Below are 25053 nucleotides of genomic sequence, written 5' to 3'. Positions count from 1 at the left end.
GAAGTAGAAGTCAGTAGCACTAAGCTCTACTAAAGCAAAGTATATGGCAGCTAACACAGCTACATGTGAAGCTATATAGTTTCAGAAGCTACTAGTGAGCTTGTTCAAGCAGAGGATGGAGGCGACCAATGTCTACTGTTATAATCAGAGTTGCATCAAGCTCTCTAAAAATTCAGTGTTTCATGACAAGGTTGAAACACAGATATTCGGTGTCATTTCATCAAATATTGTGTATAACGTGGAGCAATCCATTTAAAGTATGTTCCCACAGAAGAACAGGTTGCAGAGATACTCACAAAGGCTCTGCAAAGAGCCAATTTCATATATTTCAGAGAACATACGGGTATAGTGGAGAACCTGTTTCAGTAGCAGGATGGAGTATTTAGGATGCATCTCAGTTGCTATAGTTGCAGTAGTAGCAACAACAGTTGAGAGGGAGTTCAGTTGCAGTGCAAATGCAGAGCTGGCAGCAGTACAGGCTTACAGTGCAGTGTTAGTAGCAGAACAGATGCAACATCAGAGATGCGCAGTAGTTGGTGGGAAGTAGCAGGCAGTGACAGTTGTCAGACATCAACAACACGTATCGAGGATGTTACAGAGACAGGATGTTGTGGCAGGTTATGCGGTACTAGTTGGAGAGAACACCTTCCTCGCTAAGAGGGAGTGTTAGTTTTTGTAGCATCGAAGGTATTCTAGTCTCGAAACTTTGTAAGGAGGCTAAAACACGGGAGTTATCCAAAACCCATAAATCGTTTCTGGAAATTCGAGCTAAAGATGGCTCAATTAAATTAATTCAACGTAATTAAAAAATTCCTAAGTCTATCTTAGGAAAAGTGGTTAATTAATAGGAATTAATTGAGAAAGGTGTGAATCATCCAGAAACTCACACGGATCAACTAGGAGATGATCTACGCAATCAACTAAGTTTTAATCTTGGTCGTTCGAGTCCCAACTGAAGATTATAAGAAGAGGTCGATGGTTAAATGGAGAATACACTAGTGCAAATACTCAGTTGCCCAGGAAATTTGAATACCTAGTTGCAGGAATGATTCAGTAGTGGATATCAAGCCAGGAGGCAAGTAGCAGGTGGCAAGAGAGGTCAGGAGTGATCTAGAGGAAGTTTTCCAGTTCTGGAGAATCAAAAAGAAGAGGCCGAGATTTATCTCCAGGAAGCTGCGTAGGGCTTGTGCACAGCCTCAAGAAGCAATCCAATTTGGCTGAAGGGAAGGTTGTTTTCAGTTCCAGTGGTCGGGAGGATTTTCAAGAGTGTTGAAGAAGAATTTTCCCAGTCGACAGCAAACAGAATAGCTTGAGTAGCAGTTGTTTCAGGTAGTGTGTTTGGCCAGATATGCAGGGGTGACGTAAGACTTGCGCAGTGCTGTTTGGACGGCTCACTTGGAGCTGGCAGTTTGAGCCCAAATTGCTTGGAGAGAGGGTAAAATCCCTTAGTATATTTCTGCCAATATTTCTCTTGGATAGAATCGCCAATTTGGCAATATTTTATTGTACTCAGAATTTTGTTGCAAACAATAATATAAACCCTCAGTTGTTGCAACCAGTTTTCCCACATTGGGTCTTTCTGGGGACTTTAGTCCAAAAATAATGGTGTCACAATTTTTGTGTATGTGCTAGAATTTCTCAGTTTCTGACGCTTTTATATTCCGCGGTATTTTATTTGTCAAGATTTCAATGTGATTAATTAGTTGTTGTCGTAGTAATAAACAACATAATTACTTTTACTGTTAGAAGAATTAATTCCAGTTGCTGCAATAGAAATTTTGTAGAAATTTCCACATCATATACATCAAGGGTATTGCCATATACATCAAGGTTACTATCATATAGATCATTGTCATGCATCGAGGTCACTGTCATAAACCATATGTCACTATCATTGAGTCACTGCCATTCATCACACTGTCACAAACCATACGTAATTGTCATAGTCACTGCCATGTATATAAGCAAAAGTGTCATTGTCATGACATCACTATCCTAAGAACATTGTCATACATCTTTGACATAAGGATGCTACCACACAACAAGGTCATAGAGAGACTGCCATATATCTTAGTCACAAGGATAGAAGACCACTATCATACATCACTAAAATAGACATAGGCAATCACAGCAATACCTTAAATTTTATAGGCATAGAATCACTGCCACACATCACAGTTGTTGACTTCTCTGTGACTTAAACAATTAGGGCAAAACCAACAACCCATTAACCATTATCCTTACACTCTTGAGGTCCAAGTTCCAGTGCCCAAACCATCCTCTCACTAACAACCTTTAGACTATACTTGATGGGACAATAAACAACTCCTAACAGTACTTCATATAATACACAAGCAGCCAAACTATATAACCAGCTAGGATCATATTCCATCATGAGAAGCATTAAAAAATGAATGACAACATACCTTAGCTTGTAGGATTTCTTTTCTGCCTTTACTTCGTTCCTAAGCATATATATCTGAAATTCTTCAACCTTGGTTAGGGTTTCCAATCAACCCTAATTCAAGCCTCAAGACACCACAAACAGTTGCGTTTTCCACCTCATCTTACAATGCTAGAGTACTGAGGTAATACAGCCTTAGATTAGCACAGAGTTAGGCCTCTCGGCCCTTCCACAACAAACTTACGTCCCACTGAAGTAAACAAATCCAACCACGAATAAGAAGACACCAAAACAAGCTCAAAACAATACCCAAAAAAGAAACTAAACCCAACTAGCAATTTTCCGCAATTCGATCCAAGATAGGCCTAACAACCCTCCAAGCAAGGGATTACAGAGGCGTGTCCCTACTTGCAATACACATAAACTTCAGCCCCTATTCACAAAGAGATTCGGCCCAAAACAAAGCACAGAAAACACTTGGAAAGTTGCTCCTCCATTTGGCCTTCTCTCTCCCTAACACAGCATGAACTAGTTACAAGAAAAGACCAATACATTACTCTTTCTCCAACTCGGCTAGGGTGATCAAAGCCTGCCTGCGGCTACCTTGGGTCATTTCTCTTGGACGAAATTGCACTTATATGATGTGAGAATGACTTTCAAACGCTCTCTATTTATATGATTCGTTGGAGGAGGTAAGGGGTCTCTTATGTGCCAACATGACTCTTCATTAAGTAAAGCCGACATAAAGAAAACCCACTTTAATTTGCTCTTAATAATATTAAATAAATTTCACCAGATGCCCCAAAAATTGCTTGCCCAAATAAGGTTGTCACATCAGGGAGGAGTCCCAAGAATACATCAATAATAATATTTTCCTTCTTAACAAATTGAATTCATCCTTGGGACAAGATGGTCTTCTTTTGGTGTAGATGGGCTTATTTTTGGGTAATTGGGTTTCTCCTGGGAAATTCATCCCGAAGTTGCACCAAATTTCAACACTCCCTCTCAGCTAGGGAGGAATTTTCGGCTATATCAAAAAGTGTACATGTCTTATCACAATTGCATCAACAAGACATCCATCTCGTCTCAACTCGTCTCTCATTTGTATATTAGCAGAACAATGATGTCTCGATCTAATGAAGAAGAAGAATAATCCACGCAGTCAAGTCCTGGACTTGACAGTAGGGGGAGATACACACTTGCCACAAGTGGCAAGGACCAGACACACTCTACAATGACAATAGGGTAGATACCACTTACCATTTCTGTGAAAATTCCTGAATCTAACACATCAGAAACCCCTACTGCAATTACTGGTTTACAATCTACTACTTGTTCTTTACATTAACAAGTTATTTAATTGCATAAACATCGAAGTAAACACTATTGCAGCCTTCACAAATATACAAATCATGCACTGAAATAAAGTGAGACAATAACACAAGAGACACCGTCATTTTTGGACAATCGTCCCCGGAAAAACCCAATTCGGGAAAACCGGTGCAGCATATAGAGGGTTTGTATTATTAAGCAGATTTTGTGAATACAACTAGGGTGCCAGAAATGGCTCACCTAACAGAGAATATCCTCGACACTAGTACCTCTATCCGGAGACGGATAATCCGGCAAATCAGCAAGCAGAAGATCAAACCCCACAGCGACTCTGATTGTTCCCTATGCTCAACAGCGAAAGTTGCTCCAAGCACTGCTCTAGAACTGCGTCACTCCTCCAGGAGCTGCGTCACCCTTTCTCGACTTGGAAAAAGATGTCAACAATCATAAGGGATTAGATTATACAATGGAGGAGAAGGCTAGAGATTTCACCAAAACTCTTCTAGTGCTCCTCTTCCTAGAGTATTTCTCTAACCCAAAAACCATACAAGATAGCTTGCATATGTTAATCCAAACAAGTGGCAAAATGATAACTAGCATAATCCAACATACATGTAGAATGTAAAGCACAACAATTGAAATAACATCACCTCGATAAATGGAAGGAGAACACCAACACAATAGTACCCCAAAGTCTCTTTTATTATATGAAAGATGAATACAAAATCTAGCAGTGTGTGCAAGCCCAACAGCTCGTTCTATGATTACAATATGAGAGCCAAAGGCTCATTTAAAATAGAACTATGGGAGCCAATCCCAATGAAAAATGAAATGACAAGTGTAACTTGATGACAATCCCAATGTAGAAACGAATTTGTACAAGTGGTTGATATGACTGTTGTGTAATCCTGTAGCTGGCAGTCAACAGAGCCTTGCTCATGTGCAAGTTCTTTATCGCTGCCAAGTGTGAAATAAGTGATTGAAAAGAAGAACAAATTCCATGAAAATCTCAGCCCCAAAATCTGGTGAAGACACCACTGCAATTACACATCCCAATCTGCCCCTTAATCTCTGCATATAACCTGTTGTGAGTGTTGTGCGTTTGGTTGCCTCTAAACTGTTGTTCGTAGACTCTAAAATCTGAACTGTAGATTGTGCCTTTGTGGACAGTCCTTAATTTGCTGCGTATGATTGAGGATGATTAGGCCTGCGTATGATCTTTGGTGTGCATGGAATGGAGGGGAGACAAGTGACAGTAAGTGGGGGACAAGAACTGTCCCATGTGGCAGTTCTGTCCCCACTTAAACTTTTCCAAATCCGTTATATTTTAAAACTGATTTTTGAAGCCTTTTTGCTAATTCGTGGACTTCCAACACTAATCGATGACTTGGCTGATTTGTCCCCCACTACTTGTGGGCCTTATGTGGCTGCCAAGTCATATATTTTGTCCCCCTTTAAGCTTTTAATGTGCACCACATAGTATCAACATGTTAAAAAAAAATCTTTTTCGTTGTGCCTTATGAACTCATGGTTGGACCATTTGACTTGCCACTTGGAACTTTCACTTTGACTTGACTTGTGGCTTCATGTGGTGGGCCCCACATAATTACCACATCATCTTTGAATTTCATTTGGAACTGCCATGTCATTTGGTTGACTTTCTTTGACTTTGGAAAAATTTAGAAATTTTCCAATTATTGATTTTTTTCATTTTTTCTCATTTTTTGCCTTTGTCGCTAGGAAAATCGGCTTTTGAGGGACTATAAGTCATTTCCTGATCCTCAAAGTGGGTCCTAGGATAATGCTGAGTCTCTAAGGATGAATTTCGAGTAGTCGCACACCCCATACATTTCCTAAGGCCACTTATTTACATCATTACATAGAAAATAATTAAAAAAATCTCGTTTTGTGGGAAATTTTTAATAATTAAAAAATCGTACTTAGACCTAGCCAAATTCCACAAAATTTTTTGTATGATCTAGCATGGTAATATACACCGACTCTAGACAATAAGATCTATTGAGGGCTCAACCTTCAAACTGTCACCCCCGCTCTGGGGTAAAAAATCAGTGAAAAAACCCATAAAATTATCTGCCTCGGAAAAAGAAGGAATAATTAACCGAATAAAAAAAAACACTCCAAGTTGTACTCGTTTGTTGATCGAGTCCCAACATCCTAGGCCTGTTACAGACTCAAAAACTCATCATTACTAGTATCACTTATTACAATTCCCCGCAGGGTGTGGAATCTGGGTACAAGAAAGATGATGAGATAATAGAAATAGAGCTAAAAAACTATGTTGACTAATGATATCTGATGGCACAAGTGTCCTCTAGATCATCCTTGGGCATGGAGTCTTCATATAATCATTAGGTGCCACTCTAGTGGTCAACATTTCGCTCCATATGGGGATGCATGCTAGATACAAAGGGATAGTGTGCAAGAACCTGGAATCTCCACCAACCGACAAAAAACATATATCTACAATATCCATTCTAAATTCATCAAGTGAAATAAAGTATAGAAACGAAGAAATGAAAATTTATTCTAAGAGCATAAATGACAATTATTCATGAAATAAACTACTTAAACAAAAATAACACAAGATAAGGTTAGAAATATGATACAAAAAGATGCACCATGGCATCAGATGTCTTCGGTGAAATCCATCTTGAGAACCTGCCTACTCACAGGCAATTCCATAGGTTGTTTCTTTGATGTGCCTTGTCCAATTCTGACTATCTTGGGATTATGACTTGCCCCAATATTAACATGTTTGTGGCCACCAGATATACCAAACCTCTTCCTTTTCCTTTTCCGAATATTGAGGCATTGAGGCTTGATCCCGCTCAAAACTAGTGTATCATTTTTTTATATGTTTTTTCTTTTCTTCTTGGTTAGTTACGATGGTGATGGTGATGATGATGCATTTATTGCCAATCCTATTGCCTTGTCTTGAAAATGCTCTGATAGAAGATTTGAAGTACCCAAGCTTTTTGAGCTATGCCTAATCTCTTCGTTTTGAATATGTTCTGTTAAGGGGGAAAGAAAATTTAGCAACACTACATCACTTCCTGTCTAGCATGATCTATAGATAATCTCATTGTTGGGTTTCCTTGGATCTTCAACATGATATTTTTTCTCTAACTCTCGATCAAGTCTGACAAAGGTATTATCAGGCATGGGGATGGTGGCATATGATAAGTCCATTTGAAGACTGCCACCTAGATTTGATGCCCATTTTCTTGATAGGAGCATTCTCCATGAATCAAGAATGTCTATTACAACAATATCCATAGTCATTATTCTATCTGTGTATGCAGCTAGGAAAACCTGTAAATCTTTAATTATCCCACGCACTTCAATTCTTTTAGAATCCATTGAACATATTTTGTGATAGGTGTTTGGTCAATTTAGTGTCCTAAATTTCTCTACAAAAATTATAAATCTGGGTATCGTAAACTGATGAAGTGTAGTGTATTGTTTGTGCTAAATGACCCTTTTTACTTCGTTGTTTTTATGTTTTATGTTGTTTTGGGGGTTTTTGGGTCCTTTAATCCCTAATGATGCATAATGTAACTATCAAAATCTTAAATCTAACTTCTGTAAACACTGCTAAAAATCTAAAAATGAGAAACAAAAGAGCTTAAGGAAGAATTGATAACAAAGTTTAAGCAAGAAATGAAAACAGAGTTTCTATTCCTGTTTTATCATTATTCCCAAATCATGAACTAAAAACTGAAAGTGAAATTGCAACTACTGTCTAATCAATTATAGAAACAAAAACTAAATGAAATACTTAGTTACCCTGCCTCTCAATTTTGGGAGAAAAATCTCCATGTGATGACATATGAGGAATTCTGTACTCCATTATTCTAAGAAAAGATAAATGCAGGAATGTAGAAAAGACTCATTGTACGAATGAAGTATTCAACCACTTAGTTTAAGATGAATTATCAACTAGAAGGGCTTTTCAGAAACATTCATCTACACCACGAGTCAATAAGCTAGTAATAAAATGGCAAAAACAGTAATGGCACTGATCAGTCTATTTGAAAATTTAAAGACTAGTGAAACAGTAAATGAAACAAACTAAATTATACTACTGAATTTCAACTTCTAACTACTGATAAAAACGAGAAAGAAATTAAACAAAAAGAAGCTATTCTGCACTAAAAGAAGCTATTCTGCATTAGTAATGAAATGATCAAAATTGCATTATAAACAAGGTTAGTACGAGGAAATAATGAATTTACAGTTTAACTAGAAAAGACAAAACAAAATGAAATAAAACCTCATTCAGCACAGGGGCCCCCTGCAACTGATCAGGTTATGAGAACTCAATCAATCTCCAAGAAACTCTTTAATATAGCCATAAAACATGCAGTCTTCATATTAAAAATAGAAAAATGAATTTCAAAAATACAGAACAGTAAGTCTGAGCCTAATACATGAGGAAATTCGAACTCCTTTCGATTTATTTACACCGGTATTTATAAGAAAATCATGCAACTGTTTGTGGAGAAAAATAAGCTACAGCCCAAAAACACGTAGAAGACAGGTACATGGAATTTCTTCCTCGGCTGCTGGAGACATAAATCCAAGATGGTGGCTATTGGATTCGGTTGCACAGATGGTTGTTGGAGTCCGTAGGCTCAGGAAGTCGTTTCAGATAATGCTTCTCATTACTGTGAAACGTGTTGGTTATCCACGAAACGGAGTCCTGTTACCTTCGGTCTCTACATTTGACTTCTCCATTGACCATAGTCTTGTACCATCTTCCTTGTCAACCTGACCTAGGTGAATAGGACACGGTCCATGTCACGATGATTTCCAAACTGCCCATGTAGTTAGTTTCTCCTTCTGACACCTGGAACCTGTCAAAGCATGGAGGTAGCTGCAGAACAACCAATTTGCTGCAGAATAGGCTACGTTCTGTAGCTAATATGCAAAAACTTATTCAAACAGCAAAACATAAAAGCATAACATGTAAATCACTAAATGTCATCCTTAAGGCAATATATACTAGTCATTGATGATAAGAATGCATTTTCTTCATGGAAAAACAAAGAAAAGGGATGAGAAGAGTTGCTAGGGAAAGAGTAGTTTTGAGGCTCAACATACCCCCACTGCAAAACTGTTGCATGTCCCCATGCAATCAAAAATGTGAACTTCTCCCTCCTACTGCATTTGTTCTGACACTTCTGCCAACACATCCAACTTCCTCTTCTTACTTTTCTTTGCATTGACTACCATCCTTGGCTTCCTCATAAGAAGTCTGTACTTGAGGTTAATAAGTGTTCTGCTCAGCTTCTTATTTTTCCTTTTCAGCTTCCTGTTTTTCTTGTACCATAATCCCAAGTGTAGCATTGTGTTGTCATGAATAGCTCTATCCATCTCGTTCTGTTCCCTCAAGGTTTCATTTTCTTTTTGGATGTGCCTATTCAGAATTTCTAGGTCAAAGATTTCTTCTTTGAGAGATCTAGTTAAAGTTTCTTGTGGGGTGATAGGCTTCTCTGGATTAGCGGAAGTTCCTGGATCTATTGAGGTATTCTTTTTCTCTAACGACTCTATGTAGTCATAGATTTGTTGTTGTACTAGATCTATGCCAGGAGAAGCTCTACTTGGGCTACCTTCAAAATTCTGTGGGGGAGAGTTCTGTGGACTGTGTTCAAATGGAATACTATCAGGAGATTGAGCTGAGGTTTCTTCTTCTAAGTTTATGAACTGGGCTTCTTTTGATGTCACCCTCTTCACCTTACCTCGGAGTCTAGAGCTCCTCCTCAAGTTTCGAAAGCTTATGGTTTCTTCCTTTGTGTCCTTCTTCTTCTTTCCTTTCTCCTTATTTTTCTTGATATGCTCCTTGATCTTGGTCAGTCTTTCACAGAGTATTTGTTCATCTCGTTGAGGTGATGAAGGTTCAGGAATGTCCTCATTGATTTCTTCAACCCTCTCTTTCATTTTTCTCTTCTGTTTAGTCTGCTTCCTAACATTTGGTTTGGGAGCTATCTCTGCATCATCTTTTTGTGAGGAGCTTTGAATATGAATGTTGGTCTTTCTCTTTCTACTTCTCTTAACATGACTTCCCTCAGACGCATCTGGAGCATCCTGGAAGAAATTTCTTACCAAGAAATCTTCCCATGTATCCCCTATACTTCTTAAATGGAATTCTACTAGAATCTTCACTAATCCATGATGATACATAGTTGTTTCTATTGATTCAATTTTCTTTTGAACGTTTGTTGTCATCCTTCTCAGACTGTTCAGAAGGAAAAAGGGAAGATTGATGGTTCCATTCTCTAAAAAATTCAATAACAGGCGTATATGGTAAACATACATAGACCCAAATCTTCCTTCACATATAATGAATTTTTGCAATATTAACATGTTACTCCATTTATTCTTGAGAACTGAAATAGGAATCCCCTTTCCAAATACTATAACATCCATACCTGGGTTTTTTAAGAATCACCTTCCAAGATTCATCATGGAATTCTTTGTTTTTAAACCATCTTTCTCCTAGTCTCGAGAGTTCTGTTGCTTCTGCTATGAAGGATTCTGTGACTGCAACCTTGATATCTCCTATCTCCACTTCTATGCCATCAAATGATCTTGCAAAAGATTTAGTAACTTCCTTGTGGTAGCCGTCAAATTTTTCAATTAAACGTAACCATCCGACCTTCTCTAGCATTCCTTTAAGCTGTGGATAGCCCTCCATATATTTTACTCCTACGGGCTTTGTTCTGACAATAAGCCCCATATCCTCTGTTTTCAGTTACCCTTAAAAAGTATTCTCACTGTTTATAAAATGAGTGTTGTGTGTATAGAAACGGAGTGACTGTGTAAATATGTGGATGGAAAGGTTGTATGTATATGGAAACAGAATGACGGTGGATATGGAAAGAGAATGACTGTGTATATGAAATGGTTGCGTGAATAGGAGAGAAAAACTTTAAGAGTTGGAATGTAATAAATAGACGGTAAGGTTTTTTTAGAGAGTCCTAGATAGGTAGGTCACCTTGTCATCTTCACCGTTAACAAGTGTAGTTGTAGAGGACCATTTGAGTACAAGTTATGAAGTTTGGAGCGGAGATTGATTATGAGAGAATCATTAGGACCGTTTGTCATTAAAGGCAGAAGATATGGCAAAAACATCGTGGCGGTCAAATCAAATGATGGTTGGCTAAGGAGACATGTGATCATACATATTATACAAGCTTATGTTTTCAAATTGCTTTTTGAAATAAATTTTTGCATTTACCTTTGGAACCTTTACATTCTGCTTGCTAATATTTTGATGTTGATCTACAGGTACCTTGAGCTTGATTTCTTCAAAAATTTGATTTTTCATCAATCTCCTGCATACATGGTTTTATTATGAACTGTACACTTATGCCTGCACTGATAAGCAAATTGTAGCTGCAAAATCAGATTAGCTGCAGAACAAAATCAGCGGCAGAACGTGAAACAGAAAATAAAATATGGCTTATGAATGAATGAAATGGAAATGGATGTGTAAGTGAAAATAAAATGAGATGTAAGACAAGGTGATAAATGAAAATGGAGATGGAAGAAATACTGAAAAAGGAAAAATTTATTTGTGAAAAATGGCAATGGAAAAGTGAAACTATAAAAATAAAACAAAGTGAAGTGAGATGAGATAATGAATTTTGCAGAATACAGAGTAACTGTGGCTTTTTGTCACCACTTATTACAGAAAGGAAATGGAAAATATAGGGTGTCAGAAACCTCTGATTTTAACCCTGTATCTTCTGTATACGCATGCCAATCAATGATTGGTTTTCACCCTTATACAATTTTAATTTTTTTTAGATAGAAAAATAAACACTAAGTTGGTGAAGAAGAAGGATTATTCTTCACTAACTTCATTTCAGAATTGTTCTTGAAGATCTTGATGAACTCCTCCTTTGAAATTGGTTTTTGATACATTTTTAATCTATGACCATTCACAAGAAGAGGAGTTTGACTTTCATCTATTGTTCTGATCCTCACTGCTCCATTACTAAAGACTTTTTCAATCTCATATGGCCCAAGCCAATGAGTTTGAAACTTTCCTTAAAAATCTTTAAACTTTGAGTCAAATAACAGCGCCCAATCTCCCTCTTTAAACCTCTTGTCCTTGATATATTTGTCATGCCATTTAGCCCTATGTTGTTGGACTAGACCAGTCCTTTGAACTGCCTCTTGTCTGATTTCATCAAGTTCATTTAATTGCTCCAGTCTATGCTTTTAATCCTCTGATAAATCCAACACCAATTGGACTGCCATTTTGAAAGTTCTGATTTGGAACTCTATAGGGAATAGGACTTGTTTCCCATAAACAAGTTCATAGGATGTATGTCCCGTTGTGTTCCTCCATGTAGTTATATAGGCCCATAAGGCTTCAGGAAGCCTTTCTACCCAATCTCTTCTATGTAGATGCACAGTCTTGGTGATGATTCCTTCAATCACTTTATTTGTAGACTCCACTTGACCATCTGCTTGTGGATGATAGGGAGTAGATTTCCTATGTTTGATCTTGTATTCCTCCACAAGTCTTTCCACCATGTTGGATGTGAATTGAGATCCCTGCTCTGTCACAATTTCTCTTGGAACACCAAAACGAGTGAAGATATCCTCAAAAAGAAAATTAACTACAGATTTTTCATTAGCAAAAAGTAATGCGTTGGCTTCTACCCATTTGGTGACATAATCAGTGCATACAAATATATACTTTTTCTGCTTAGATGGACGATTAATTGGTCCAATACAGTCTAAAGCCCATTTTTCAAAGGGTTCGATAAGTACCTGAGTTTGTAATGGCATTTCATTTGAGGGAGCAGATTTCCCTACCCTTTGGCAGTTGTCACATCTCCTAACATATTCTTTAGCATTCTTGAAGATGGATGGCCAATAATATCCTAAAGAAAGGATTTTATAGGTTGTCCTCTTGTCTACAAAGTGTCCACCACACGGCTCATCATGACATGCTTTGAGAATCTCAGGCATTTCATCTTCCCTGACACACTTGATCATAAGATCTAGCCCTGTTTTATACAATTCGTTAGTGATCCATGAATATCTTGCACTTTCCTGAATAATTTTTCTTTTCTCTCTAAGAAATAAATGTCAAGGTAACTTTCCTGTGACCAAGTAATTAACAACATCTGCAAACCAATGAGTTTGAGTAGTTACTGCAAAAAATATTCATCAGGAAACTTATCTTCAACCGAAGAATCTTCTTTGATATTCTGAATCCTAGACAAGAAATCAGCAACTGTGTTTTGTTTTCTAGGTCTATCTAGCACAGTAATATTGAATTCTTGCAAAAGTAAAAGCCATCTTGTAACTCTGCCATTAGTAATAGGTTTATTCATCAAATATCTAATTGCAGAATGACCTGTATGAACAAAGGTTTCATAGCCTATTATATAATGTTTGAACTTGTTAATTGCATGAACAACAATTAAAAATTCCTTTTCAGTCACAATATAATTCAACTCAATGGGAGTCAAATTCTTACTTGTATAGTAAATGGCATAAGGAATCAAATCTTTTTGTCCCAATACAGCTCCCAAAGTTGTATCTGAAGCATCTGTGGAATTATGGAAAGGAAGTTTCCAATTTGGACCTCTTAAAATAGGTGCTTCAGAAATTTTTTCTTTCAAGGTTTCAAATGTTATTCGGCAATCAGGATTCCAACTGAATTCACAATCTTTTGTAAGCAATTTGAAGAGTGGAGATGCTATTTTAGTGAAATTTTCTATAAACCTTCTATAGTATCCTGTAAATCCTAGAAAACTTCTAACATCCTTTTGGCAATTTGGAATTGATAGTTTAGAGATGACTTCAACTTTAGATTTGTCAACTTTAATCCCATCTCCCGAAATGTGATGTCCTAAAACAATACATTCTGTAAACATCATAAAACATTTTTCATGGCTTAGTGAAAGGTTTGTTTTTTTACATCTTCTAAGAACTTTTTCGAAATTTTCCAAAGCTTCTTCAAATGTGTTTCAACTTTCCATAGACTGTAAAATCATCCATATATACCACTACAACATGTATCAGATAAAAAAAATTCCTAGTACTGCTCTTTGGAATGTTGCAGGTGCATTACATAATCCAAAAGGAAGTACTCGGTAGGCAAAAGTTCCCTATGGACAAGTAAATGTGGTTTTATCCTGATCCTCAGGTGCTACTTGAATTTGATTATAACCACTAAAACCATCCAAGAATGAGAAATACTTTTTACCTACTAATGTATCTAATACTTGATCTATAAAGGGATAAGGAAAATGGTCTTTAAGGGTTGCTTTATTCAATTCTCGGTAATCAACGCACACCCTCCATTTATCATTCTTTTTATGCACAATTACCAAAGGAGGAACCCATTGGCTATCTGATATTGGGTAAATGAAGTTTACATTCAGTAATTTTTGGAGCTCTTCTTTTACAATCTCCCTAAGATTTGGATTCATCCTAGTAGAGACTCTTGCAAAATTTGGATTGAGTGGAGTCGCCATTTGAACAAGAATCTAAATCTAAAGTTCAAAAATGCTAAAACCAAAAGGTTAGTCGATTTCCCAGGTACAAGAAAGCTTGTCCCTAGCAACGGCACCAAAGATGTTGACCATGCCGCCTACACCTACCTACAAGTCAATGAGAAAAGCCTTCAACCCCACAAGGTGTGGTTGGTGGCAGGGAACTCAGAAAAGGGGTTTTCACACTAAATCCCTTATCTCTCTATTTAAGCTATCTCCTAGGTTAGCTAAGAGGGGTGGTCCCAGATGAAAAGTTAAGTTAAAAAGAGATGTGAGTTTCTAGGAGACTTGTTAGAGTTAAATAGACTATTTATTTAAGATTTATAAGCAAAAAAACGGATATGAGCAATAATCATCATAAGATAAGCATGAAATACATAAACAACTAGTGCTTTCCAAGTATTTTCTCTTTAAGAAATGAAATTGTATTTTGCTTAAAACAAAAGTAGAATGCTTCAAAAATTGAAAGCAAAGCAATCTTGAAATGGAGACAAAGATGACATGAAATAGTCAAAATGATAATCTACAATTAGTGTACAAGAACTAGATCAAGATATGCAAGTAAAACTCCATACTTGTCTAGTTAAAACGATGCTCTAGGTAGCAAATAAAATCCTTGAAAGCACAAGTTATTTGATCAAGAAAAATATTTAATTTAAATTTATGTCATCTTAATAAGCTAGAGGAAAGGAAACTCCCTCTTTCAAAATCGTTTGATGAGATCCTTGAGGCAAACCGATTGGGTCCTTCTATTCTTGATCTTGGGAGTTAGTTCGTCTATTGGAGAGCTACCCCACGCCCAAGTAAATCCTTCAACCAAATCTAAAAATCTCTACACACTTGGAAAAAGATGTCAGCAATCATAAGGGATTAGATTATACAATGGAGGAGAAGGCTAGAGATTTCACCAAAAATCTTCTAGTGCTCCTCTTCCTAGAGTATTTCTCTAACCCTAAATCATACAAGATAGCTTGCATATGTTAATCCAAACAAGTGGCAAAATGATAACTAGCATAATCCAACATACATGTAGAATGTAAAGCACAATAATTGAAATAACATCACCTCGAGAAATGGAAGGAGAACACCAACACAATAGTACCCCAAAGTCTCTTTTATTATATAAAAGATGAATACAAAATCCAGCGAAGTCTCCGCATGCCCAACAGCTCGGTCTATGATTACAATATGAGAGCCAAAGGCTCATTTAAATAGAACTATGGGAGCCAACCCTAATGAAAAATGAAATGACAAGTGTAACTTGATGACAATCCCAATGTAAAAACGAATTTGTACAAGTGGCCGATATGACTGTTGTGTAATCCTGTAGCTGGCAGTCAATAGAGCTTTGCTCATGTGTAAATAATAAATATATTTATTAATATATTGTCGCTAGGAAAATCGGCTTTTGAGGAACTATAAGTCATTTTTTGACCCTCAAAGTGGGTCCTAGGATAATGTTGGGTCTCTGAGGATGAATTTCAAATAATCACACGCCCCAGACATTTCCTAAGGCCACTTATTTACATCATTACATAGAAAATAATTAAAAAATCTTGTTTTGCGGGAAATTTTTAATTATTAAAAAATACTAATTAGACCTAGCCAAATTCCACGAAATTTTTTGTGTGATCTAGTATAGTAATATACATCAATTCTAGACACTAAGATGTGTTAGGGGCTCAACCTTCAAACCGTCACCCCGACTCTGGAGTAAAATATGAGTGAAAAAACCAAGAAAATTATCCACCTCTGAAATAGAAGGTATAATTAACCAGATAAAAAAAACACTCCAAGGTGTACTCTTTTGCTGATCGAGTCCCAACATCCTAGGCCTGTTACAAACTCAAAAACTCATCATTACTAGCATCACTTATTACAATTCCCCACAGGGTGTGGAATCAGGGTACAAGAAAGATGATGAGAAGATAGAAGTAGAGCTAGAAACTATGTTGATTGATGATATCTAATGCTACAAGTGTCCTTTGGATCATCCTTGGGCATGGAGTCTTCATATAATCATCAGGTGCCACTCCAGTGGTCAACAGAACCCATTAAAAATATTAATTATTTTGATAACTCCTCATCCGGGTGGAATTTCTCCAAACAATATTTGGGCCTTGGAGATCTCATGTGCCTTAGCCTCTCCACCAAATTTCAAGGCTAGAACATATCCGATGCTACCCAAAATCAACACTCCCTCTTAGCACGGAATGTGCTCTAGTGATGCTTCTATGCTTCACCATAGAAGCATCACACTGATCTTCTGCATCAGTTCTTTGTGCTGATGCTTGGCTTGTTGCCCCACATCCACTGCACTGTTCTTCCTATACTGCTGCCCATGACACTACCACTGCCAATGCTACATCTGTACTACAGCGCCCTCTCAACATGCTACATCATGCTTCCCATAGCACTACCACTACTAACTGTTGCACTACAACTGAATTATCGAGAAGTCACTGACTTCACCCAAGTATTGACATCTTGGTCAAACTGGGAGCCTCGTGATGCTGAATCTACCTGAACTGCTATCTTGTGCTCCCTCTGCTGCCACTGCGCTGCTGCAACCTCTTATGTGCCTCTCGCACTGCTGTGACCTCCATTGCACTACTACAGACTTCTGCACTCTAGCACTGCCTTGCCGCTCCATCACACCTTGCTCCACTCGACACCTATCATCATGCTATTGTCTTTAAGGGCTCTCGTAGTCGCATGTGATCAAGGAGTTTGGGCACCTCAAGGATCTTGCCCTCTTCTGTAGTCCTCTTGACTACAGCTCCAACTCTCCCCACCTCTTCTCTAGAGGCGCATAAGCACTCATGGCACAATTGTCATTAGTGTCGACATCCTTCTCCACCTTTGCTGGAGCAACCTTTGAGTCAGAAGCTTCTCCCTTGCCTTTCTTCCGGGGACATTGAGAGGCATAATGTCCCAGCTCCCCACAGTTGAAGCACTTGACCTTGGATATGTCTTTCTTCTTCCTCTTCTGTAGCCCCTGTTGTCCCGTTGCTGCAAGAGTTGCATCCTCCTCCTCCTCCTTCTTGATTCGAACTCCCTTGCCGCTACTCCCTACCTTGGTCAATCTCCTAAGCTCTTCCTGTCGAAGAGTTGCCCACATCTCCTCCCAACTGGGGATAATTGCTCTGCCCAAAATGCTTTGGACAAACGTCTCCCACTCCTTGGAGACTGCATTCAGGGCAGTCCTGACCATGAACTCTAGATCCGGTGTAGACCCCACGGAAGTAAGCTGATCGTGAATCCCTTGCAACCTAAGAAGGAAGGGATCTATCTCCTCTCCTTTTTGAATCTGATATTGTCAGTGTTCCACGGGGATGCGTCCCCCAGGGTTGGGTGTGCGCACCCCTCGCACCCGGGACGGGGGGACGTATGGGGAAACGTTTCCCCACGTTCCCCTTTTGGGGAGACGCGGGGCGACATTTCCCCAGTGTGGGGGAAGCGACTCCCCAAAAGGGGGACGCCCCCATCAAAATGGGCTATGCGTCCCCCCTTAAATTTGCTTGTAAACAATGATTTATGACAGGGAAAATGTAGTATTTGACCATATTTCCCTACTAATGCTATGCTATTCATGGTAATGTTAAATTCTTAAAGTAAAAGTGACATTCTCCTTTATCTCTCATTTTCATCCTTTTACTTAAATTTTTAACATTACCATGAACTGACTCAGGATGTTTGAGAGTGGTTCTGAACTCATTGGATTTCATATGGAGAAAGTAGAATTTTAGATCTCACTCAAAATCCAGCAGACTTAACAGTTTTTCAGGAATTCAGGATTCAATGGAGTGCAATGTTTCCATTGCATTTTGTCATGTACAAGGGTATGGAATTGGTATTTAATCAAGAGCACCAAGCCCTCTGTGTACTTTAGAGTGACTTTTAGACTCATCACTCTATTGTTTTTGAGTTTTAATTATATCAATTTACTATTCCAGTCTTTAGATCAATTTTTTAAGAATTCAGGATTCGATGGAGTGCAATGTTTCCATTGCATTTTGTCATGTACAAGGGTATGGAATTAGTATTTAATCAAGAGCACCAAGCCCTCTGTCTACTTTAGAGTGACTTTTAGACTCATCACTCCATTGTTTTTGAGTTTTAGTTATATCAATTTACTATTCCAGTCTTTAGATTTCAATATCTATTATAGTCTATTTTGCTTGGTACTAATTAGATTCTAGAATGATAAATGATGAATTTTAATTTTAAATCAATTTAGAATCTAGAATGATGAATGATGAATTTAATTTTTAAATCAATGTGGATTCCAGAATGGTGAATAATGAATACTGAATATGGATCAGAGTATTTCATTATTGAATCTCATGGTTTATGGATGAATCATGTATGTATTACTAAGGATGAGGAGTATGGATCAAAGTATTTCATTATTTAATTCAATTATGTATGTATCATTCTATTTATGCTTTCATTATCGAATATGAATTTGAAATATATATATATATATATATGAAAAAGGAAAAAAATTATATACCCCGACGTCCCCTCGTCCCCCCTAAATTTCCCTAAAATTTGACGCTACTCCCACGCGTCCCCCTTGTGCGTCTCCCCGCACCCGCGTCTCCCCGTCCCGGAGACTTGGTGGAACATTGGATATTGTCTCAGCACGGAAGAGCTCTGATACAAGGTGGTCAAGGTTTCAAGGCATAGTCCTTGATGCGATGTTTATCCAGGATTGTCTGGATCCCGGCCTTCCAGACCACAAAATTGGAAGCCCTGTCCAATCTGTCCTGATCCCTCAAACCATTCATTGCCATCTCTGCTCCTCTTCTCTAGACTCCCTTGAGTCCTGATTTCCCTCTCGGAAATCCTTCGGCCAACCGTCGAATCACTCTTGTGCAATCCTCCTTTACTGCTGCAACCCAGATCTAGATTTCTTGGCTAGGAATCTATCGAGGTAGTGCTTCCCTCTACCTTGGTTCAGTCTCCTTAGACATTGTTCTACACCAACAGAAACAGCGTCCCACCAGCTCCACAAATCAAAATCTTCACAGCTCCCTTAAGCCCTGTCAACTCAAAGAATCTGAGCCCTTCAAGCTCTGTGCAATCTCTGCGTGGGTTGAATCTTCTCCTCCCGGCCAACTGTGTCAATCCTTCCTGGCTTAGAAAGATGACGTGGCTTTGTGTGAGCCTTATCTACCCTCCTCTGCCTCTGCGCTGGCCCTTCTCCTGGCTCAAAGTGCTGACGCAGGCACTGTGTGAACCTCTGCGTCACCGGTCTGCACTGTGTCACTCCTCTTGCCTATTCAACTCTAGAACAGCACTGTCTCTTCGGACAGTTGCTCCTCTGCTGCAAATTCTCAGATTTCTTGGCAGGTATCTTCAATCGCCTATGATCTGCAATCCCTCTGACACCATGTGAAAATTCCTGAATCTAACACATCAGAAACCCCTACTGCAATTACTGGTTTACAATCTTCTACTTGTTCTTTACATTAACAAGTTATTTAATTGCATAAACATCGAAGTAAACACTATTGCAGCCTTCACAAATATACAAATCATGCACTGAAATAAACTGAGAAAATAACACAAGGGACACCGTTATTTTTGGACAAACGTCCCCGGAAAAACCCAATTTGAGAAAATCGATGCAGCATATAGAGGGTTTGTATTATTAAGCAGATTTCGTGAATACAACTAGGGTGCAAGAAATGGCTCACCCAACAAAGAATATCCTCGGCAATAGTACCTCTATCCGGGGAATCAGCAAGCGGATCATCAACCCCACAGCAACTCTGGTTGTTCCCTATGCTGGACAGCGAAAGCTACTGCAAGCACTGCTCTGGAACTGGGTCACTCCTCCAAGAGTTGCGTCACCCTTTCCCGCCTTAGAATCTGTTGATCTGCTCCCAGTCTGCCCCACAGAATCTGCCCAGCGCTGCCTCTCAGGCCTAGCGTCAGCCTCTACAGCTTTTGCATCACCTACGTCAGCCTTTTGTGTCCTCTGTGTCAGCTCTTCAGCCTCTGTGTCAGCCCTTTTAAGGCCTGCGTTGTCTCTCCCGACATTGCGCTGCCTCACTACTATGTATTCTTCAACCTCGGATGAAAATCCCTTGCTGAACTGCCCCTCACTGCAACTCTGATCACTAACTCAATTTCCTCAGCAAACCTCACCCCAGAAACTCAAATTCTTTGATCATTTGGTGTATCTCCAATTGACACTCAAGCCTCCTCTTATACTTTTCATATTGAGTCTTCAACGGCCGAGATTAAGTCCCTACTCAAAGGCTAAGATTAGAACTGGCTTGATCCTCGTCACTTAGAACTTTCTCGCCCATACTTTATTAATACACATTAATATTTTTATTTTCCTAAGTTTAGATTTAGGAACCCATTAAAAATATTAATTATTTTAATAACTCCTCATCCAGGAGGAATTTCTCCAAACGATTTCTGGGTCTTGGAGAACTCATGTGCCTTAGCCTCTCCACCAAATTTCATGGCTAGAGCACATCCAATGCTACCCAAAATCAACAATTTCTGGTAAGGATCAGACACATCCTATTGTTCGTTGATCTTCCCACCTTGATCCTCAAGAATCATGTGGTAGAACACCTGCATCCAATAACTTTGGGGCAATACCACTTACCACAAGTGCTGACGATCTAACGCGTCCTAAGTCTCCTCACCCATTGGCCGAATGGATCGCAATCCCAACAAAACTAACTTGTCAGCAGGATGCATACTAGGGTATACTCAACAGTAGGGGAGATACCACTTACCATTCCTGGTAAAGATCAGACACATCCTACTTTTACAATAGGGGAGATACAACTTACCCTTCTTGGTAAGGATCAAACACATCCTATTGTCCATGGCACATAAGGACCACCCTCAACCCTAGCAGCTCCTCGGCTCCATCCCCCCCACCAAATTAATGTAAGTCAAGACTCAAAAGACTAGGGGGGAGAGCATAACTTAGTGTTGTTGATCAATTGCGATCCCTTCTCGAAAGGGTCAGATCCACTAATCCAAGCTTCTCTCTGAAGAATATGAATGGTTTGGAGAGAATGCCTGCAATTTGCTCATCTATTGAAGCCTCACTGCTTCAAATCATCAACAAGTCACTACTAGAACCTTACTACTCACTCTGACTTACAGCCTCATCGCTCCCTCGATGGCACCATGACAATTTTGTGGATAGCTTTTGAAGCCACACTGCTCACAATATGATGAGCGACTATTGGAGGAGTGTAATGGAAGTCTACTACCTAATCATCAGAGCAAGACCCATACTGAAGCAACACCTCAATGTGTTCTTCCTATTCATAGAACTCTTGGTTCACTTGTCATCAGCGTATTTCTTTTGTCACAGTACTGTCTTAATTCATGTCAATGCCAACTTTGCAGCAACCAATATACATGTCCAAGCTTTATCTAAATCAAGGCACATGTTGCAAAGCAAGGATCCATATGGTTGTCTACTCATCACAAGATCCATCAAATATGTATCTAAAGAGGAGTCTTTCAACTGCTTAAGTGTAATCTATCATGCCAAGTTTCTGACAGCAGACTTCCCTTGACAAGGAAATCCCCATCATTTCTCTATTACACTTCTAGTCTCAGGAAGTGGATCACTTTGGGCTCAAAGGTCAACTCCCTCTAGCACTGAACACGAAGATGATTTGATCCTGTCAAAAATAAATTGTTAGCATATGTGAAACCAAATATCGAAGACATATCTTCAACCCTGAAGAGAGGTTGGAGTCCGCATCAGATATCCATCAATCAAAGCATGCCAAGTCAAGGGGACTTACTTGAGTCCATAAAGGTCTTTCTTCAATTTGTAACCATAAGTCTCTTTATCATATGCCTCAAAGCCTTGAGATAGCCTCAAGTATGCTACTTCCTTAAATGACATGGAGGAAGCCAACTTCACATACATCTGATAATAGTGCATCTGGAAACATGTGCTAGGATTTCATCATAGTCCTCTTTTTCAGAGAACATATCACTGTTGAAATCTCTAACACTACAACATATTTGTCATCTAGAATGGTCCTTGCATGAAGGACATATTGCTCTCAGCATCTCATTATCTCAAAACATCTCGTTTGACTGTTACATGACAGTCTACTCCATTTGAATAGGAAGCCTCTTCAATCATAGATGTCAACCAAGGAGACTGGGATCCTTCCTTCAAGGTCTAAGCACTTGTCCATTTCAAAGCGCCACTCCAATCATGGGATGGCTTTGTATCCTCCTCACTCTTGATATTGAGGACTAGGTCCTTACATCCATCTAGGTACTTGTTGACCCCAAAACAAGAGCAAGAGCAGCAATAGCAAATTAAATAGACATAATGTAGGTGTACCTGATGATAAGGCAAGACTATCTTCTCTTCATTTTCCTGCACCAGCTCCCTTGAGACTAACTCTTCCTATATTACTCTACATCTTGATGGCACTCAAGATACATCTGCTTTCCTTAATCACATTCTTATTCAAGCATTTGGTTAGCCAATGCAGGAAGAATAAACACAAATTAAAAACAATGTCATAAAGAAATAACATAAGTCTTGAAAGTACTTATCTTTAATGAGAATTGTAGGAAGCTATTAGCTCCCTCTTGATCATGCCTCCAAGAGTCACCACTATAGTCTCATTCCAAATCCTTCTAAGCCTGGCCATCAATGCACAAGATGACCATAGGATCTGCATCATACCATCTCCTATTGGGAGACTAGCCCATCTAGGGTTACTCTAAATCTGTCACAGGTACTTAAATAACTCAATGGATTCTCATTGATCATATCATATCATAAAGAAATTATGAATCATACTAGGGCTCCAAAGCCATTGAACCTAGGCCTTTTCAATATCCAAGGCTACTCCTCGGGTTTTCTCTCAATCCCTAACCTGTATCTATAAGTACAAGGGCTCCCTAGGGTTTCCTCCAAACCCTAGCATTATTTTAGGTCTCCAACATCTTCATCTTTTTCACTCTACTAGATCATGAAAACCATCATAGGTGTCTACACAGGGGTTATCTCAATGACTTTTCTTCAACCCAGATCTGTTACCATGTTATGTTTTTTAGAGCTAAATTGCTCTTTGCTGAAGATAATTGCATTGTTTTATTTCTTCAACATTTTCATATTACATTCACCTCATAATCATGATATCATCATTAGTAATTACGTAGAGGGAACAATAACATCAACAATGCAGCAGAACAATAAGGAACAACAAAAGAAAAGCATACACAATACAGTCACGAAGATTTTGATCAGAAAGCAAGGCAAATCCCCACAAGTGGGAAAACCCATAAATGAATTCTTCTTCTTCTATTAGATATTCATCAATGTTCAGCTAAAATAAAAACTACAATAAGAATGAGGCATATGACTTTGATCATCAATCACATTAGGCCTCATAGGGCCAACCTGGAATCTTACATGATCCTCGTAAGTCAATCAAAGAGACATTATCAAGTCCTTTGATAGTGTTGTCTCCAACTCACTAAAGGTAACATAGATCTTTGTCTCAAGTATATACATCACTGTCAAAGTCACTGTCATGCATCAAGGTCACTGTCATAGACATCAAGGGTATTGTCATATACATCTAGGTCACTATCATATAAACCATTGTCATGCGACAAGGTCACTGTCATATACATCAAGGTCACCATCATATAGATCATTGTCATGCATCAAGGTCACTGTCATAAACCATATGTCACTGTCGTAGAGCCACTGCCATGCATCACAATGTCATAAACCATATGTCACTGCCATGTATATAAGCACAAGTGTCACTGTCATGACATCACTGTCTTAGGAACACTGTCATACATCTTTGACATAAGGACATTACCACATATCACAGTCATTGAGAGACTACCATATATCTTAGCCACAAGGATAGAAGACCACTATCATACATCACTAAAATAGACACAGAAGATCACAGCCATACTTTATAGGCATACAATCTCTGCCACACATCACAGATGTTGACTTCTCCGTAACTTAAAGAATTAGGGCAAAAGAAACAGTCGTCTAACGATTCTCCTTGCACTCTTGAAGTCCAAGTTCTAGTGCCCAAAACCATCCTCTCACTAACAGCCTTTAGACTATACTCGAGGGCACAATAAACAACTCCTAACAGTCCATATAATACACAAGTTGCCAAACTATCTGACCAACTAGGATCTTATTCCATCATGAGAAACCTTAAACAAAGAATGACAACATACCTTAGCTTGTAGGATTTCTTTTCTGCCTTCACATACTTCGGTCCTGAGCATATATATCTAATATTCTTCGGCCCTGGTTACGGCTTTCAATCAACCCTAATTTGAGCCTCAAGACACCACAAACAGATGTGCTTTCCACCTTCTCTTACAATGCTAGAGTACTGAGGTAATACAGCACTAGATTAGCATAGAGTTAGGTCTCTCGGCCCTTCCACAACAAACTTACGTCCCACTGAAGTACACAGATCCAACTGCAGAGACTAAGGCAAAAAAACAAGCTCAGAACACTGCCCAGAAAAAATCCAAACCCAACCAGCAATTTATCACAATTCAGCCTTCCAAGATAGGCCTAACAGCCCTCCAAACAAGGGATTAAAAGGGCACTGCCCTACCTGCAATACACATAAACTTCGACCCCTGTTCACAAAGAGATTCGGTGCAAAACAAAGAACAGAAAACACTTGGAAAGCTGCTCCTCCATTCGGGTTTCTCTCTCTCTAACACCGCATGAACCAGTCACAAGAAAAG

The 25053-nt window shown here is 38.8% G+C and overlaps 1 protein-coding gene across 9 annotated transcripts in view; it reads right to left on the bottom strand.

The window, feature by feature from the left end:
- LOC149225026 (uncharacterized) overlaps positions 1-25053 on the bottom strand; it is a 424173-nt gene that overhangs the window by 253518 nt on the left and 145602 nt on the right. The gene's annotated exons all lie outside the window — the stretch shown is intronic.

This window comes from Pinus tabuliformis, chromosome Q (genome assembly GCF_031772625.1).
Source record: "Pinus tabuliformis cultivar Carrire ecotype Pingquan chromosome Q, CPIR1, whole genome shotgun sequence".
Taxonomy (NCBI): Eukaryota; Viridiplantae; Streptophyta; class Pinopsida; order Pinales; family Pinaceae; genus Pinus; species Pinus tabuliformis.
This window is presented reverse-complemented; position numbering and strand designations above follow the sequence as displayed.